We start from the raw sequence: 20,218 nt of genomic DNA, 5'->3' as shown, positions 1-20,218 counted from the left end.
GCCAGGTTGGATGAGGCTCTGAGCAAATTGAGCTAGTGGAAACTGTCCCTGCTCACTGCAGGCTGTTGGGATTAGTTGTCCTTTTAGGGTCTCTTTTTATGATTCTGTGGTTTTGACTGATTTGCAGAAGCATGAACAGCAACACAAAGGTCATCTTGAAAGCCAGTTTCCAAGCCCTGTTCTAAAGCACAATGATACTGAAGCTCCTTTTTAATGAGAAAGACCATGCATTTTTTTTCCCTTTGATGGGAATAAAATTGGTTCACCACCACCCTCAGAAATGGACTTGGAATAGGAAATAAGAACTCTACAGAAGTCTGTTGACATCCAGCAGCCAGTGGAAAACCCAAAGTGACAGAGGGGATCTCCCAGGTCTTGTTTTAATCGCTGAAAAGAGGAACTCTGAGACCTCCTTAGCAGGAACAGAGAGCAAGAGGGATGGTCTGTGGTGCTGCATGGATGGAGCAGCAGGGCTGGTCTGCAAAACCAGAGCGGTGCAGTGCTACTGGCCAGCTTCTCAAGACATTCAGGATGCTTCCCATGCCTTGTAGGAGCTTAGGCTTTATGGCAGGGCACAAGCAAATGCCAGGCAGGATGGAATCACCAGGCAGGTGATTCATCCCCATTTCTTCTCAGCTTCATCTGTGGTGCCTGGGCAAGGCTCCTCCAAACTCTTCAGTCACCATTTCTGCAAGGTGACAAATGCATCCCTCGGCAGCTGGTGGGATCCCTCTCTCTCTCTGTTGGGTTTTTGGGCCTCACAGACATGTTTTTGACATACATTTTAGGACTGGCATTCTGCTGCTCAGGAGGTTTGTTGTATACTATAAGTAGAAAATCATAGAATGCTTTGAGTTGGAAGGGGCCTGGCAAGGTCACCCTGCACTGCAGTAGGGACATCTTCGACTAGATCAGCTTGCTCAGAGCCTCATCCAACCTGTCCTGGAATATGCCCAGGCATGGGGCTTCTGCCACCTCTCTGGGCACCCTGTGCCAGTGTTTTACCAGTCTCAGTGACAAAAAAAGAATAATCTTTTTTGTCTAGTCTAAATCTTCCCTCTTTTAGTTTAAAACCATCACTCCCTGTCCTTTGGCAACAGACCTTGCTGAAAGATTAGTATCATAGTATCATAATATCAATCAGGGTTGGAAGGGACCACAAGGATCATCTAGTTCCAACCCCCCTGCCATGGGCAGGGACACCTCACACTACATCAGGCTGGCCAGAGCTTAATCCAGCCTGGGCTTAGACACCTCCAGGGACGGGGCCTCAACCACCTCCCTGGACAACCCATTCCAGGGCTTCACCACTCTCATGGGAAAGAACTTCTCCTCACATCCAGCCTGAATCTCCCCACCTCCAGCTTCATTCCATTCCCCCTAGTCCTATCACTACCTGATATCCTAATTGTCCCCACCTTTCTTATTGGCCCTTTTAAGTACTGAAAGACCACAATAAGGTCTCCTTGGAGCCTTCCCATCTCCAGGCTGAATCACAGAATCACCAAGGTTGGAAAAGACCTCAAAGATCATCAAGTCCAACCTGGCACCACAGACCTCAGGCCTACGAGACCGTGGCACCAAGTGCCACGTCCAATCCCCTCTTGAACACCTCCAGGGATGGTGAGTCCACCACCTCCCTGGGCAGCCCATTCCAATGGCTAACAACTCTCTCAGTGAAGATCAACCCCAACTCTCTCAGCCCATCCTCATAGGAGAAGTCTTCCAGCCTTCTGATAAACTTTGTGGCCTCCTCTGGACCCACCCCAACATGTCCATGGGTTTTGTTTTTGCTGTGGTGAGGACACAGCACTGCAGGTGGGCTCTCACCAGAGGGGAGCAAGTGGGGCAGAATCACCTCCCTCAGAAATCAGTGAGGTTTTCTTTTGGTTGGTTGGTTTGGGGGTTTTTGGTCATGTTTTTTCTCTTAGTGCCATCTGTATCCAATCATTTTTGGGTCACATTTGTATTTTCAAGATGAGTTTTGATTTAGAAGACTTGAAAATAAAATGATCAGAAGAATAACATTGAACCCACTGACCCCCAGCACTTCTTCAGGGATACAGGAGATGTTGTTGCTGTCTTCCAAGTGTATTTCTGCTCCAATACACAGTGTGCAGAGACCCTTGGACCATTGTCTGCCTTCACATACAATATTTAACCAGTGGAGATTACAGCTCTTTGCTGTTCTCAGGTGTGCTTTGGCAATTAAAATCATAACTTAAGAAGGTAAATAAATCACTTGTAAGCCTTCTGACCTCCATCTGACTCACACAGGATTCCTCTGCTCTGCTCATTCCTCCCTGAGTTTTCTGTCTGGCCTGTGAGGTTCTGTTGACACAAAGCACAGGCAGATGAGCCTGGGTTTGGCCCTGCCCTTTGCACGACGCGGCTCAGAGGTCCTTGGTGCCTCCAGCCACGTGAGAATGTTGTGTGATGCCAGGGAGCTGCAGAGAAGACATCACAATGTTTATTTTCCTCCATAACTTGCTGAAGCTACCTCTTTATTCCCAATTCCTCCTTACTTCCAAACAGGTTTTTGCCTGGAAGTTGCATATTAGCGATTTGAAGCCTGTGCAGTCCTATGCAAGACCTTTCAGTTGGTTCTGGGGAAGCATGGAGCCTGTCCTTTGGGTTATACCAATATCCTCTGCTGGTTTTCCACCTGGGTTTTTTGTTTCTGCAACCACTCTGCAGCTTTTTCAAGAACCAAATGGGTGGACTAAAACTGTGCACAGCATGCTGCTGGTCTTCCTGCCTTCCATGGGGAAATGAAGTTGCCATCCCCTTCCCAGTTTCCTTGGGCTAGGAATGTGTCAGTTTGTCATAGAATGATTTGGGTTGAAAGGGACCTTTAAAGATCATCTCATTCCACCCTCTGCAGTAAGCAGGGACATCTTCAACTAGGTTAGGCTGTCCAGAGCACCATCCAGCCTTGACTTGATCACCTCCAATGATCCACAACTTCTCCTGTGAATTCTGTTTAAGTGTTTCACCACCCTCACAGGGCAGAATTTCTTTCTTATATCTAGTTTAAATCTACCCTTCTTCATCACCCCTTGTCCTGTCACTAAATGCCCATGTAAGTAGTCCCTCTCCAGCTTTCCTGTCAGCCCCCTTTAGGTACTGGAAGGCCACATTAAAGTGTCCCCAGAGCCTTCTCTTCTTCAGGCTGAACAACCCCAAAGCTCTCAGTCTGCCCTCACAACAGAGGTTTTGCCACCTTTGGATCATTTCTGTGGCCTCCTCTGAACCTGCTTAGCAAGGCCAAGTACCAGGTCCTGCACTAGAGTCATAAGAAGCCCATGTAATGGTGCAGGCCTGGGGAAGAGTGGCTGGAAAGCTGCCCACTGGACAAGGACCTAGGGGTGTTATTTGACACTATGTCTTAGATGAGCCAGAAGTGTGACCAGGTGGCAAAGGCAGCCACTGTCCTGCCTTGTATCAAATAGTGTGGCAAGCAGGATTAGGGAAGTGATCCTGGCCATGTAGCTGGCACTGGTGAGGCTGCACTTCAAATACTGGGTTCAGTTTTGGGCCCCTCACTACAGGAAAGACATCGACATCCTGGAGTGTGTCCAGAGAAGGGCAGAAAGTTGGTGAAGGGTCTAGAGCACAAGTCTTGTGAAGAGAGGCTGAGGGAACTGGGGTTGTTTAGCCTGGAGAAGAGGAGAATGAGGGGAGACCTCCTCTCTCTCTCTCCGACTACATGAAAGGAGGTCGTAGCAAGGTAGAAGTTGTAGCAAGGTAGCAAGGTTGGTCTGTTTGCCCAAGTGACAAGCAATATGATAAGAGGAAATTACCCCAGGTTGTACCAGGGATGATTTAGGTTGGATGCTAGGGAAGAATTTCTCCATGGAAAGAAATGTCAAGCCCTGGAACAGGCTGCCCAGGGAGTGGTGGAGTCCCAATCCCTGGAGAGGTTTAAAAGATCTGTAGATGTGGTGCTGAGGAACATGGTTTAGAAGTGACTTGGCAGTACTGGGTTAGTGCTTACTGTGTCTAGTTCTGGGCCCCTCAGTTTAGGAAAGATGTTGAGCGCTGGAAGGTGTCCAGAGAAGGGCAACAAAGCTGGGGAGGGGTCTGGAGCACAGCCCTGTGAGGAGAGGCTGAGGGAGCTGGGGTTGCTTAGCCTGGAGAAGAGGAGGCTGAGGGGAGACCTTCTTGCTCTCTACAACTGCCTGAAGGGAGGTTGTAGCCAGGTGGGGGTTGGTCTCTGCTCCCAGGCAACCAGCACCAGAACAAGAGGACTCAGTCTCAAGCTGCACCAGGGGAGGTTTAGGCTGGATGTTAGGAAGAAGTTCTTCCCAGAAAGAGAGATTTGCCATTGGAATGTGCTGCCCAGGGAGGTGCTGGAGTCACCATCACTGGAGGTCTTTAAGAAGAGACTGGATGGGGTGCTTGGTGCCATGGTTTAGTTGATGAGATGGTGTTGGGTGATAGGTTGGACTCGATAACCTGTGAGGTCTTTTCCAACCTGGTTAATTCTATTTCTATTTCTATTTCTATTTCTATTTCTATTTCTATTTCTATTTCTATTTCTATTTCTATTTCTATTTCTATTACAACTGGACTCAATGATCTTAAAGATCTCTTCCAAACAAGATGTTTCTGTGATTTTATGGCTTAAAAAAGGTAAAAAATTGACTGCAGCTTGTCTTGCATCAACTCTTGCCTAATTCTACTGGATAGACCAGTGGCAGCTGGGGCTTTGTTGACCAAATTTTTTGACCCAGACAGAAAATGAGCTTTGCTGCCTGCATTGAGCAAGAAGCTGTCCAGAGTGTCCCAGCTGCTGGTCAGGTGACGGGGCTGCATGCTCCTGTTGTTGATAGGAGACAAGCAAATTGCCCCAATGCCATGGTGATGTCTCTGGCCAAGAGGGAAATGTCACAGAATCACCCAGAATCACAGAATTGCCAAGGTTGAAAGAGACCTCAGAGATCATCAAGTCCAACCTCTCACCACAGATCTCATGATTAAACCATGGCACCAAGTGCCACTTCCAGTCCCCTCCAATGATGGTGACTTCACCACCTCCCTGGGCAGCACATTCCAATGGCTAACAACTCTCTCTGGGAAGAACTTTCTCCTCACCTCCAGCCTAAACCTCCCCTGGTGCAGCTGGAGACTGTGTCCTCTTGTTCTGGTGCTGGTTGCCTGGGAGAAGAGACCAACCCCCACCTGCCTACAACCTCCCTTCAGGTAGTTGCAGAGAGCAAAAAGGTCTCCCCTGATCCTCCTCTTCTCCAGGCTAAGCAACCCCAACTCCCTCAGCCTCTCCTCACAGGGCTGTGCTCCAGACCCCTCCCCAGCCTCGTTGCCCTTCTCTGGACACCTTCCATCCACACAGGAAGAGAGGGGAGATCTTGGGGTCTTGGCATCCTCCAACCCCTGTGCAGCATTTTTGCCTTATGCTGCTGAGGTTCTTTAAGAGATGGAAGGTTCCTTCTAGACCTGGAGGCTCATGCACCATCCTCCCTCCTGCTCCTTTGCAAATTCTTGTGAACAGGAAACTCCAGTTGTGCAACCCCACGGCTCCTGGTGACTCAGACGAGCTCACGAGGGAGCTGGTGACTTTGCCAAGGGGTGACTCAGGAATGGATGACATAAGCAAAAAGCTGCTTCTGCCATTGCTGCCCCAGACTGAATTAAGATCTGGGTGAATTAAGACCTGAGATGATCCTAGAGGGATGTGGGAAGGCAATGGCAGGGCTGTCATAGAATCATAGAATCAAGCAGGGTGGAAAAGGCCTCAGAGATCATCAAGTCCAATGTATTACTTAATACCTAACACCTCATGACTGCTAAACCATGGCTCCAAGTGCCACATCCAAGCCTTTTTTGAACACCTCCAGGGATGGTGACTCCACCACCTCCCTGGGCAGCACATTCCAATGGCCAGTCTCTCTTTCTATGAAGAACCTCTTCCTAACATCCAGCCTAAACTTCCCCTGGAGCAGCTTGAGACTGTGTCCTCTTGTTCTGGTGCTGGTTGCCTGGGAGAAGAGACCAACCTCCACCTGGCTACAACCTCCCTTCAGGGAGTTGTAGACAGCAAGAAGGTCTCCCCTGAGCCTCCTCTTCTCCAGGCTAAGCAACCCCAGCTCCCTCAGCCTCTCCTTGTAGGGCTTGTGCTCAAGACCTCTCCCCAGCCTTGTTGCCCTTCTCTGGGCATGTTCAAGAGTCTCAATGTCCTTCTTAAACTGAGCTGCAGTTGCTCAACATGGAGCAAGCAATAGGGCAAGAGGAAACAACCTGTACTCTGCACTGGTTAGCCACACCTTGAGTCCTGTGTCCAGTTCTGGGCCCCTCAGTTTGGCAAAGATGTTGAGCTGCTGGAATGTGTCAAGAAATTCAAGAGCAGTGACAGGTGCCTAGATCTCCCTGGGCACCTGATCCTGACTTCCTCCTTACATCACTTGCTGAGCCTGTAATTTCTAGCTGCTCAGTTGCAGTCTCTGTCCATCACGTCTGTCCCAGCTTGTGATGGAACGTGGGAACTACTTCCCTTCCATCACACTCCGTGGTCATCCCCCACTCAGATGACAGACTTGTGCAAGAAAAGCCACACTTGGCAGCAGCTCTCCTGCTTCAAAAAGAAACCTCCAGCTGTCCCTGGAGGAGGAAATGGAGTGAAAAGGGGAAGTGAGAGAGAAAGCAGGGCGCTGACACACACCACGAAAATTTGCATCCAAAGCATTTTTCCTGTGGGCACTGCACAGAGGGACAGATAAACAAACAGTGAAAACCCCACCAGCCCTACACTTTCATGTTCTTGGCTGTTCTGCAGGACCAGGGTGGCAGTGCCTCTTATTGAGAGTGACTTTCATCTCCTGACTTTACAGCATTTTTGGGGAGTATTTAACACTTTTGCCTTTCTTCCCCCCTGCTCAGCTCTGGTGAGACCCCACCTGCAGTACTGCATCCAGTTCTGGAGCCCCTATTACAAGAGGGATCTGGAGGTGCTGGAAGGTGTCCAGAGGAGAGCCACGAGGATGAGCAGAGGGCTGGAGCTCCTCTCCTGTGAGGACAGACTGAAGGAGTTGGGGGCTGTTCAGGCTGGAGAAGAGAAGGTGACCTTATTGTGGCCTTCCAGTATCTAAAGGGGGCTACAAAAAGGCTGGGGAGGGACTTCTCAGGATCTCAGGTAGTGATAGGACTAGGGGGAGTGGAATGAAGCTGGAGGTGAGGAGAAAGTTCTTCACCATGAGAGTGGTGAAGCCCTGGAATGGGTTGTCCAGGGAGGTGGTTGGGGCTCCAACCCTGGAGGTGTTTGAGACCAGGCTGGATGAGGCTCTGGCCAGCCTGGTGTCCCTGCCCATGGCAGGGGGGTTGGAACTAGATGATCCTTGTGGTCCCTTCCAACCCTGCCTGATTCTATGATTCTTTCTCTGCAGGCTCAGAGGTTGGCTATGGCCAAGACAAGAGCATGAGCAAGGTGGGCACCTGGGCTCTTGGTTGATGGGGCTTGTTCTTATGCCTGTGGAAGTCTTCCCTCCCAGTTCAGGGTTGGAAGGATGTTTTCCCAAAGGAACTGGCCAAGGAATGGGGCTTTACTTGCCCTTGTCTATTCAAATAGCATCCCAGACTCCTATCTGTGCCACTGAATTTCTCTCCATCATTTGGTCTCTCCTGCTCAAGTGTGAAAAATGCATTGTGGAGGGTTCCTTAGGGCCAAAAGATTTGTCCAGTACTGGCTTTGGGTTTGGTAGATGACCTAGGGGTGGAAAGCTGTGTCTTAAACTTACACAGTTAGTTTAGCCTGGAGAAGACTGAGAGGGAATCTTACCAATGCCCTTTTCAGTGGTGCCCAGAGACGGTACAAGGAGCAATGAGCACAAACTCAGAGCACAGGAAGTTCCATCTGAACATGAGGCAAAGCTTGTTTTCCTTTGAGAATTCCAGAGCACTTGACCAGGCTGCCCTGGGAGGCTGTGGTGTCTGCTTCTCTGGAGAGATTCTAAACCCCCTTGGATGTGATCCTCAGTGACCTGCTCTGGGTGAGCCTGCTTTAGCAGGGGGGATTACACTTCATGATCTCCCTTCCAACCCCCACCATCCTGTAACTGAGGTTCAGGGAGCTATCAGTTTTGCTGTGGAGCCATTGTCCTTGTCCACTTTGCAGAAGGGAAACTGAGGCATAAAGAGTCCATCTCAGGATGAGCCCAGGTGGTGAAAGCAGAAGTCATGGCCCGTGGGGAGCCCTGCTGCAAGCACCTGATCATGCTGCCTGCACCTTTCTCCTGGCTGCAAAACTAGAAGGGTTGTTGGCTCTTGCAAGGAAGGGAACCCACCCAGGGTTCTTGAGGAATGGGTGTTTGTGTGTGCTCCAGTGAAAGGTTATCTCAGCAGGCATCATGCCAGGCACTCGGTGACGTGGGAGGGTCCATCACATGCGGCCAGGCCACCCGGGACCCGTTTTTCCCTGGTAACCCTGATTTGCCCTGTTCTTTGCTTTGTTTATGCATAAGCCTCAGGGGAGGAAATGCAAAGAGGAGGAGGACTGGTGGGACTGGAAATCAGAGTCGTTTTTGAGGAGCTGGGGCAGGAAGGGCAAAGTGCTTGGAGGCTTTTCTAAGGGTCAGCGGTGACGGTCTGTGGACTGGGTGAGATGGGTACCTAGAAGCCAGCCTGAGCCTGTGTGGGGTTTAGGGGAAACTGGAAGGACTCTTTACTTCATTTGAATCTATTTAGAAATAAATAAATAGATGTGCAGGGTGAGGAAGCTGATGGGCAGTTTCCCATGAGCAGAAGGGGTGTGCCTGAGAGGAGAGACACCCTGCACCATAGAATGATAGGTTTGTTAGGGTTGGAAGGGACCTCAAGGATCAGCCAGTTCCAGCCCCCTGGAACATGGGCAGGGACACCTCACACTACAGCAGGTTGCTCACAGCCACATCCTGCCTGGCCTTAAAATCCTCCAGGGATGAGGCTTCCACCACCTGGGCAACCTGTGCCAGTCTCTCACCACCCTCATGGGGAAGAATTTCTTCCTCACATCCAATCTGAATCTACCCATTTCTAGTTTTGTTCCATTCCCCCTAGCCCTATCACTCCTTGACATCCTAAAAATTCCCCTCAGCTTTCTTGTAGCCCCCTTCAGATACTGGAAGACCGCAATTATATCTCCTGGGAGGCTTCTCTTCTCCAGACTGCCCCAACTCCCTCAGTTTGTCCTCATAGCAGAGGTGCTCCAGCCCTTTAATCATCCTCATGGCCCTTCTCTGGACACCTTCCAGCACCTCCAGATCGTTCCTGTAATAGAGGCTCCAGAACTGGAGGCAGTACTCCAGGTGGGGTCTCACCAGAGCAGAGCAGAGCAGGAGAATCACCTCCCTCGACCTGCTGGCCACACTTCTCTTGCTGCAGCCCAGGATGTGTTTGGCTCTCTGGGCTGCAAGTGCACACTGGTGGCTCATGTTGAGCTTCTCATCCACCAGCACCCCCAAGTCCTTTTCTTCAGGGCTGCTCTCAAGCCAGTCACTGCCCAGCCTATATCGGCGCTTGGGATTGCCCCGACCCACATGCAGGACCTTGCACTTGGTCTCCAACCTTGCAAGATCTCACTCAGGACCTCCGGATTTGCTGGACGAGGCCAGATGAGAGGCGAAACCAGTCAGGCTGCGCTGGTTTTGGATGCCACCTCGTGGTCTGCGAAGGCTTTACAAAGGGAGGCGTGGAGCAAATTTCCTTGGCTGGGCAGAAAACTGCAGTCAGGCATTTCTGGTTGCTGCTCCCCAGCACGTTGTGAAAGCTGGCCCTGGCCCCATCATTTTTAACATGTCTCATTCCTGGAGGAGGATTTCCACCACCTCATCCCACACCTGAGAACTGCTGTCCTAGGGAGCTGGGCTTACTCATCCCGTTTCATTTTAAGCTCCTACAGGGGAACATCCTTCGCTCCAGCATCCCTCCAAGGGAGCGGGGAAAGATGGGCAGGAAGTGTCCACCTCACCTTAATTCCTAGCCCTCTCCAGACGACCTCTGTCGCTACAGAGAGGGTTTGGGTGTTCCCCTCCTCTTTCTGCCCCTCCCTAAATGAAACAAAGGCAAATCCACATCAGAGGTCAGGAAAATCAGGAGGTGTTGAGATACCAGAGCTTCAGTATCCTTATCTGTGCCTACAGGAGAGACTCAAACAAACCCCAGCCCAGAGAATCAAAGAACCATTTTTGTTGGAAGAGAATTTTAAGATCATCAAGTCCAGCTGTTAGCCAGCACTGCCAAGACACCACCAAACCATGTTCCCTGGCACCACCAACCCATGTTCCTTGGCACCACATCTACACAGCTTTTAAATCCCTCCAGGGATGCCCTTCCATCAAAGTGCTGCACTTTGGCCACAACAACCCCATGCAGTGCTACAGGCTGGGGACAGAGTGGCTGGAGAGCAGCCAGGCAGAGAGGGACCTGGGGGCAGTGGTTGATAGTAGGCTGAACATGAGCCAGCAGTGTGCCCAGGTGGCCAAGAAGGCCAATGGCATCCTGGCCTGCATCAGGAACAGTGTGGGCAGCAGGAGCAGGGAGGTCATTCTGCCCCTGTACTCTGCACTGGTTAGGCCATACCTTGAGTCCTGTGGTCCAGTTCTGGGCCCCTCAGTTTAAGAAGGACATTGAGACTCTTGAACATGTCCGGAGAAGGGCAACCAAGCTGGGGAGAGGCCTTGAGCACAGCCCTGTGAGGAGAGGCTGAGGGAGTTGGGGTTGCTTAGCCTGGAGAAGAGGAGACCTTCTTGCTCTCTACAACTACCTGAAGGGAGGTTGTAGCCAGGTGGGGGTTGGTCTCTTCTCCCAGGCCACCAGCACCAGAACAAGAGGACACAGTCTCAAGCTGTGCCAGGGGAAATTTAGGCTGGAGGTGAGGAGAAAGTTCTTCCCAGAGAGAGCTGTTGGTCATTGGAATGTGCTGCCCAGGGAGGTGGTGGAGTCACCATCCCTGGAGGTGTTCAAGAGGGGATTGGACATGGCACTTGGTGCCATGGTTTAGTAGTCATGAGGTGCTGGGTGACAGGTTGGACTTGATGATCTTTGAGGTCTCTTCCAACTTTATTGATTCTATGATTCCCTGGGCAGCCTGTTCCAGGGCTTGACAACCCTTTCCTTGTGTCCAACTTGAACCCCCCCTGGTGCAATGTGAGGCTCTTTCCTCTTGTCTTACTGTTTGTAACTAGGAAGAGGAGATCAACCTCCACCTCACTATGACCTCCTTTCAGATAGCTGTAGAGAGGGAAGAGGTGTCCACAAGCCTTCTTTTCTCCAGACTAAACAACCCCAGTTCCCTCAGCTATCCCTCAGAATACTTGTGCTCTAGACCCTTCTTCACCAGCTCCATTGCCCTTCTTTGGACATGCTCCAGCACCTCAATGTCTTTCTTGTATCGAGGGGCCCAAAACTGAACCCAGTATTCAAGGTGTGGCTTCACCAGTGCAGAGCTGCCCAGGCTCCTTACACAGCCTTCAGCAAGCAGTATTGGTGGGATCCCTTAAAGTGGATCCTGCAGAGCCCTGCTTCATCACAGCTCAGAAAGAAAAAGCAGCAACAGGGACCCAAGTGCAAGGGGTGCTTCAGGAATGAAAAGGAAGCTGAGCACTGAGCAGAGAGGACTGAACCCTTCTTGCTGCAAGCCTGGTTGCTCAACAGGAGGCCACGTGCTGTGGTGTACAGCAGAAATCATTCATGGAGCTTGCTCAACATCTGCAGCTGCAGCGATTTGAGTGAGTACCTCCTCCTGCCTGGCACAGGCACAGCTTCCAGGTGGGAACAGACCTTACCAAGGGGTGCAAAGAAAGTGAGGTGAAAAAGGCAGCTTCCCAATGTCCTTTCTCACTGTGGGTTTTGGAGTGGTTTGCAGTGGTGTTCTCCTCCGGTCTCGCTGCTACAGGACGGTGTGGAGGTGTCAAAACTAGTGTGGCCAGCAGGAGCAGGGAAGACATTGTGCCCCTGTACTCAGCACTGGTTAGGCCACACCTTGAGTACTGTGACCAGTTCTGGGACCTGACTCAGTTTAAGAAGGATATTGAGACACTTGGATATGTCCAGAGAAAGGCAATGAGGCTGGTGAGGGGTTTGGAGCACAGCCCTGTGAGGAGAGGCTGAGGGAGCTGGGGTCGCTTAGCCTGGAGAAGAGGAGGCTCAGGGAAGACCTTATTGCTCTCTACAACTGCCTGAAGGGAGGTTGTAGCCAGGTAGGGGCTGGTCTTCTCTTCTCCCAGAACAAGAGGACACAGTCTCAAGCAGGGGAAGTTTCATCTCAAGGTGAGAAAGTTCTTCCCAGAGAGAGTTGTTAGCCATTGGAATGTGCTGCCCAGGGAGGTGGTGGAGTCACCATCCCTGAAGGGGTTCAAGAGGGGATTGGATGTGGCACTTAGTGCCATGGTTTAGTAGTCGTGAGGTGTTGGATGACAGGTTGGACTTGATGATCACTGAGGTCTCTTCCAACCTTATTGATTCTTTGATTCTATGAAATCTCACTTGCATCAGTAAGGATTCCCATTTTGGGCTCACTATCCTGTGGGTTCAGAGGGACAGGGAGACAACAGTTTCCTTTGGACCATCTCCTAGGCAGAAGAAAAGTGGCACCAGCTCATACTGGGAGCCTCGAGTTAGAGCTGAGGATTGTGAAGGTTTGGGAGGAGAGCAGGTCTCCAGCCCAAGGACAACAAGCCCAGCTGTTGTCTTCAGCTGATGCTAAAGACAGAAATTCTCTGCAGAGCACAGGCAACTCAACAAATGATGAGCAGCCTCCCAGCTTTACACTGGAATTACCCCGAGGGGGACATGAGAGCCTCTTGCAACAGCCACATCAGGATGGAGGCGGCTGCAAGTTTTCTCCCATGGCTGCTGCCCAAGTTCTCCCCACCCCTGCTACCTCCCCAGGCGCTTTCCAACCAGCTAAATCCTACTGATAAATATAGCAGGAGGAAGGCAGCAGGTCTGGCTTGGGAAGAGTGGATGGGACTGGCTCAGAGACGTGGAGTGTGCTATGTACTTGTTGCAATGGAGCCACAGATGTGTGTTTAACCTGAGACCTGAGTGCAGCACTAGGCTGTGCTGGAACTTTGGAGGGGTCCTGGGGTTTGGAGGGAAACTTGGCTGCTGGGTTATTTCCCAGCTGATGATGGAGCAAGTCAGCTGGATTGAAATGCACAAAAAGGATGTGGACCTTTTGGAGTGGGTCCAGAGGAGGCCACAGAAATGATCAGAGGGCTGAAGCACCTCTGCTGTGAGGACAAGCTGAGAGAGTTAGGCTGAGAGTTCAGCCTGGAAAAGAGAAAGCTCTGGGAAAACCTTATTGCAACCTTCCCATACTTCAAGGGGGCCTATAAGAAAGATGGGGACAATCTTTTTAGCAGGGTTCATAGAGACAGGAGAAGGTGTAATGGCTTTAAATTAAAAGAGTGGAGAGTCAGACTAGACAGAAGGAAGACAGTTTTTGTGCTGAGGGTGGTGAAGCACTGGCAAAGAGTCCCCAGAGAGGTGGTAGAAGCCACATCCCTGGAAACATTCCAGGTTAGGTTGAATGAGGCTCTGAGCAACCTGAGCTAGTGGAAGCTGTCCCTTCTCATTGCAGGGTGTTTGGACTAATTGTCCTTTAAAGGTCCCTTCCAACCCAAATCATTCCATAACCACATGAGGTGGGTTTTCTTTTGCTATGAGATGGCCTTCTTAACCTGGGAAAAGGGAGGCAGGTGTCCTAGCATAGCCTTTGAACTCGCTCCTGTTGGTATCTCCAACTATGCCTGTGCAGTGAGGGCCAAAGGGATTTTCCCTCAGGTCCTCATTCCTGTTCCCCATCCTGAGGCATCACTTGGTTTCAGGAGATTCCTGGGATGGAGAGCATCTGGGAAAGAGGTGGTTGTGCATTCTGGCTGCAGCCTCCACTATGCTGAGGCACCCAGTTGCCCACAGGAGGATGGACCTTGGTGTTTGAGGGCTGAGAAAACAGCATAGGGTCTTCCCAGTGGCATGTTCCAAGCCCAGGGTGCATCTTCAGCCTCTCTGAAGACTTGTAGCCAACAGATACTGTGTGCTGGTGTTTGCAAGAACCAAGGGTCTCCTGAGACTGGCCCACCAAGGTGCATGGTGGACACCATCTGTGCTAGTCCTCACAAGGCAGGCAGCTGTCCCATGGGATGTGCTGTGGTCCAGTGCATGCACCAAGTGCCTGTAGGTCCCACCTGAGGGGCAAAGGGTAGCCCTGAGTCTCTCCAGCATCAGGCACAAGGAGGTTCTGACTCTGAATTGGCACCCACCCAAGGCAACAATCATCAAAACAGAGGAGACTCTCTCCTAGGAACTGCTGTGTCAGGGCTCTGCCCTCCTAATATTGTTTCCCTTGCCACCACGGTGCTGAGCTGCACGTCCCAAGGTGAGCAGAGGCTGAGTAAACAATTGCCCCCACTCCAAAAAGGATGCTGAGCCCTCTGGGAAAGCCCAGACCTGTGTTGATGCCAAAGACACACAGACATCTCAAACAAACAGCCCTGACCTCCTCCTCCTTCCCCACAAATGAGGCTTTTTCTGCTTATCTCTGCATCCCTGGGGTAAGCCCTTGTGGAGATATTCTGGGAGCCCAGGGCTGTCGTTTCCTCCCAGCACCGTTTCCTTTGGTGTGGGGTCAGCACCACCACCCTCTCCTGATGGGGCCCCGTGGGATGCCTGCGGTCCCCCCAGGATGCTTGGGGCTATCGCTGTGAGGACATCAGCCAAAGGAGCAGGAGGAAGCACTTCGACAGGAGCCTATGGTCTAGGAGCCAGCGAGGCTGGAGGGTGCTGGGCAAGGAAGAAAAACAGGAAGGTGGTGGCAGATAAGGAAAAGCTCCTGGAAGAGGAATATAGAGGCATAATGAAGGGTAGGAGGGAAACGAAGATCATGGCTTCTACAGCAGAGATTTTGCTGCAAGGGGAAGCTTCAAAGTGTCACCCCTCATCCTATCACTGCACTCCCTGATAAACTGTCCCTCCCCATTTGTGATATCATGGTGCAAGTTATTATAAAGATGATCACAGACTGTTAAGGGCTGGAAGGGATCTCGAAAGCTCATCCAGTCCAACCCCCCTGCCAGGGCAGGGTCACCCATGGCAGATCACACAGCAATGCATCCAGGCAAGTTTTGAGTATCTCCAGAGAAGGAGACTCCACACCCACCCTGGGCAGCCTGTGCCAGTGTTCTATCACTCTCACTGTGACAAAAGTTTTGCTCATGTTCTCATGGAGCTTCCTATGCCTCAGCTTCCACCCACTGCCCCTTGTGCTGGCACTGGGCATCACCCAGCAGAGCCTGGCTCCAGCCTCTTGCCACTCACCCTTCACATCTTTATAACCATTGATGAGGTCACCTCTCAGTCTCCTCTCCAGCAAGCTAAACAGCCCCAGCTCCCTCAGCCTCTCCTCCTAAGGAAGATGTTCCACTCCCTTTATCATTTTTGTAGCCCTGTGCTGGACTCTTTCAAGCAGTTCCCTGAGGTCCTTCCTGAACCCAGAGGCCCAGGACTGGATGCAATATTCCAGGTGTGACCTCACCATGGCAGAGCAGGGGGGGAGGAGAACCTCTCTTGACCTACTAGCCACACTCCTGCTAATCCACCCCAGAATGGCATTGGCCTTCTTGGCCACAGGAGCACATAAGATATTTCTTAGGAAATGTAATAAATGGTGCTTGAGCCCCTGGGGCATCTCCTTCAACCTGCCCCCCAAATTAGCTGATCTAGGTTGCCCTGGCTAGAGCAGGGAATGGGTTACAGATGTCCTGAGGTCCCATCCAGCCCCAATTACATCATGTCTTCCATGAGCTGTTCTCCAGCATTCCCCTTTTGGAGAAAGAGTTATCTTTGCCCCCATCTTACAGATGGGTAAACTGAAGCAGCAATGCTTGTGAAGCTGCTCAGAGGTAGGAGTGGAGACCAGCTGTAGGAAAAGCTCTATCCTTAAGCTGAACATCTGCCAAGCCTTCAACAGGGTTGTTTCCCACAGCAAGCCTGTGCTGACCTCCTGGCTGCTGGGACACTGCCTGAGACAGGCACAGCTCAGGAAAAATAACTCAGTGAGTTCTTCATTCAGCATTTCTGTTGCCGTCTGGAAGGAGCATTTCTGGCCATTTCTGAACTAGTGTATGCACTCACCCAGACAGGCATCGCCTCCCTGACAGGAGACATTGATAGAGGCACCTGTGTGGCTGCTTTTTGACTAAATCAGTCTAAAAGGTCTGGTTTAGTGCCCAAGGAGCTCAAACCATCAGAGGAATCGTAGAATGGTTTGGGTTGGAAGGGACCTTAAAGATCATCTAGTTCCAACTCCCCTGCCACGGGCAGGGACACCTTCCACTAGCCCAGGTTGCTCAAGGCCTCATCCAACCTGGCTTTGAACACCTTCAGGAAGGGGACATCCATGACCTTCCTGGGCAGCCTGTTCCAATGTCTCACCACCCTCACTGTAAAGAATTTCTTCCTAGTCTCCAGTCTAAATCTGCCCTCCTCAAGCCTCAATGCGTTCCCTTTCATCCTATTACTACAAGCCTTGTAAAAAATCCCTTCCCAGCTTTCTTTTAGCCCCCTTCAGGTACTGGAAGGTCACTATGAGATTTCCCTGGAGCCTTCTTTTCCCCAGGCTGAACAGCTCCAACTCTCTTAGCCTGTCCTTATAGATGAGGTGCTCCAGCCCTCTGGTCATCTTCGTGGCCCTCCTCTGGACTCACTCCAGCAGTTCTAAGGCACCTTCTCCTTCCCCACCTTACTGAAGGATACTTATTGGACTTCTAGTGACACTTCCCTTTGCAAACCATGTTTATGTGTCTAAGGATGACCACTTCCCTCCTGAGAGTGTTACTGCTGCAGACCCATCCATGGGAAACCCACTCATCTCTGTCCAATGCTCAAGTCACAGGAGGTCTCCACACATCGTTCAAGATCCATTTTTTATCTCAGGATGGTCCAGCTGGTGGCTTGGAGGCTGGCACAGCCTGATGGGGTGATCCTGCCTTTCTCTGAGGGCAGTTTGAAGGTTTTTCACCATGTGACTCTGGAGAGTGACAGGCCTGTTGTGGGGGCTGATAACTGGATTAGCTTGAGCCAAAATTGCTTCTGCCTAAAATCACCAGGGCCTTGGTTCATCCCCCACTGTGTCAGCTCACTGAATGCAAATGACCGTGTTCCAGCCTGTGCTTAACCCACCACAGGCAGTCCCTCCCAAGGGGACTGTGCTAATGAACTGTGCTTGAAGACCATAATCTTTGAGCAGATAGCAGCTCCCCAAGGAGCCTGAGAGTGAGGATGCTGATGGTGAACTCTCCCATCGATCACAGAAGCACAACCACCACCTCCCCATGCCAGCTACCAGAAGGAATCACATCACTAAGCAGACAAAATGAGTACATTTTTCCCCCCCACCATGAGCTTCCATGTGTTTTCTCTTCCATGTGCTCAGTGTCAGGAGATATCTGCTGCTCAGACAGGGCTGCCCTTTGACTGGGGACCATACATTAAGAGATTGTGCTGTCACCCAGCCCCATCCAGGGAAACACCAGCCTGGAAAGTCCATAACAAAGCCAGACAAATCCATAACTGTCCTTGGGAAGATAAATCTATTCACATGCCAGCAAGGGGGACCTCAGCTTCATCTCTGTCTTCAGAGATGGCTGCTTTGGGCTATCACATCCTCATGGTCCTAAGATAGCATTGACAAACTTGTCTTGAAGCAAAACCAGGGCTGTGTTGTCCTGGGTTTTCCTTGGAAGCAGCAGCTTGGCTGAAGAGGTTATTTAATCTCTATCTACCTTTTTTTTCATCACAGGAATAATGTTTTATTTGAGGAGACCACTTCAAAGGCTGCTACGGGCCAAGGAAGAACCCAGCACCGGGGAGGAAAGGAGCTAATGGCAGACTTGGGGTATGCTTGAACTTGCCTACCCTGGAATAAATCCAGTGGTTTCCAGAGGAAATGAAGAGTCCTTCTGAAATCACACTTTCATCCACAGCTCCTTGTTCTGCAAGACATGACTGGGACTGACTGCCAACTCCAGGTCTCTATCAGAAGACTCACCAAGTCCTGTAGTTCCCTAGGGCCTTTTACACTTAGCTGCAGGCTTGGTTCTGTCCCCACAGCTCCTGTGGCAGCACAGATCTTGCTATCTGCCATTGGAATGAGCTGTCCAGGGAGGTGGTGGAGTCACCATCACTGGAGGTGTTTAGGAAGAGACTGGATGGGGTGCTTGGTGCCATGGTTTAGTTGCTGAGATGGTGTTGGGTGATAGGTTGGACTCGATGATCTCAAAGGTCTTTTCCAACCTGGTTTGTCTATTCTATTCTATTCTATTCTATTCTATTCTATTCTATTCTATTCTATTCTATTCTATTCTATTCTATTCTATTCTATTCTATTCTATTCTATTCTATTCTATTCTATTCTATTCTATTCTACCCTACCCTACCCTACCCTACCCTACCCTACCCTACCTTACCCTAATTTCCTAATGCCTCAGGATCATGGTATCAGGTCTTCCAGACTGAAGATGTGAAGAACCATGCCTGGCTTCTTCTTGCCCTGTCTTCTCCAGACAAAGAAGACCTAGACAACCAGGTTTCAGGTTGTGCTCTGCAAAACAGGGTTGTGGGCCAAGACTTTGCCTTCCTAAGGCTTGATAAAAGTGACTGCCACAAAAACCCAATGAGATGCAAAACACACTTCACACCTGCAGCCACAGTGGTGGGGTCTCAGTTTCTCTGTCTGTGTCTGATACAGCTGAGCTTTTTACTGCAGTAATAACTTTCCTACTGGCTGGAGCTTCCCCCCAGCCCTAGGAACTATCAGTCTGACACCAAGGAGAGGTCATAACCACGTGGGCTCTTGCTAGCCCAGCCAGCACCCTCACAGAAGGTCTCTCCATTTGTATGTACACCCAGAAGAAGTGAAAGAGATGTTTACAGGAAGAGTGTTTTGGGATCTTACCCAAGGAATTTAGTTAGGACTGTCTCAAGTGGGCCAAGAGGTTGTAGGTCAACTGCTTTGTCCACACATTCCTCCAAAACCCCATTCCCTCTTCTCCTTCTTTCATAGGTTTGGGGGGAGCATGGGGTGGGTGAGGATGAGGTGGGTGAAGGATGAGATGAGTGAAGGATGGGGTAGGTGGATGTTCATGCCCATGCACCTCCCTTCCTTCCCTAGTCCTCCCCATCACCCTCCCAGCTCCTTCCCCTCTTCTCAGTAACGATAAGGTCACTGATGGAAAAAATGTTGTCACACATATCTCACTTCCAGTGTGTGGGAGTTGCTGATAGTGGCATGAAGATCTGGACAATAAAAGCCTCCTGACAGCTTTCGTGTCCATCCCAGGCACAGGGGCCTGGTTCTGGAGGAGGGACTGAGCGCTTGCAGGGCTTGGGGAAGAGTTCTGCAAGTGGTGGCCCTGGGGAGGAGGATGGAGAGGAGAAAGTGGTCCTTTATCCTCCCTTATCTCTCACTTTCCCCAAATTCAGCCTTGCTTTTCATCCCTGGGGTGTCTTCACACTAAGAGCCACAAGCTTTTGGCTGCAGGTGGCTTCGCTGGTGCACTGGGGAGCAGCCCAGCAGCTGCTCCTCACCGTGGTGTTTGTTTTGGAGCATCCCCACCGGGCAGCGCTCCCTCTCGGGGGAGAAGGAGCTGCCTTGCTCCAGCACTGCTGTTCTTCCACGTGAGGCTGCTGAAAGAGGCCTGAGCCTCTCCAGGAGGGTGAAGTAATTTATTTACACTCAGGAAAAAAAATAAAAGGGGGGAAAAAAAGAGAACTTTATTACACAGCCTCTGAGGCCCTGGAGGTGAGCAGCTGGCAGGGTTTCGCTCTGACGTGGACACAGCCAGGGTCACCCTCGGGCAGTCCTGGTGGTTACATCTCATCTTAGTCCCCTTGTAGGTGCATACCAACAGGACATCAATTTAGTCACATAAAGATGTGCCAAGGTTTTGCTGACATTTCCCTCTTACAAGGAAAGGATGAGAGACCTGGGGCTGTTTTTCCTGGTGGAGAGCAGATTGATAGGGGTCTTCTCAATGCTGACCAATACCTAAAAGGTGGCTGTCATGAGGATGGGGCCACACTCTTTTCAGTGGTGTCCAGTGAGAGGACACAGGGCAGTGGACACAACCTAGAACCCAGGAGGTTCTATCTGATAATGAGGAAAAACTTCTTCCATGTGTGGATGACAGAGTCCTGGAGCAGGCTGCCCAGAAAGGTTATGGAGTCT

This window comes from Dryobates pubescens, chromosome 3, assembly GCF_014839835.1.
Source record: "Dryobates pubescens isolate bDryPub1 chromosome 3, bDryPub1.pri, whole genome shotgun sequence".
NCBI classification, from domain to species: Eukaryota; Metazoa; Chordata; class Aves; order Piciformes; family Picidae; genus Dryobates; species Dryobates pubescens.
The sequence above is the reverse complement of the archived record's forward strand: the minus strand, read 5'-3'. Positions refer to the sequence as shown.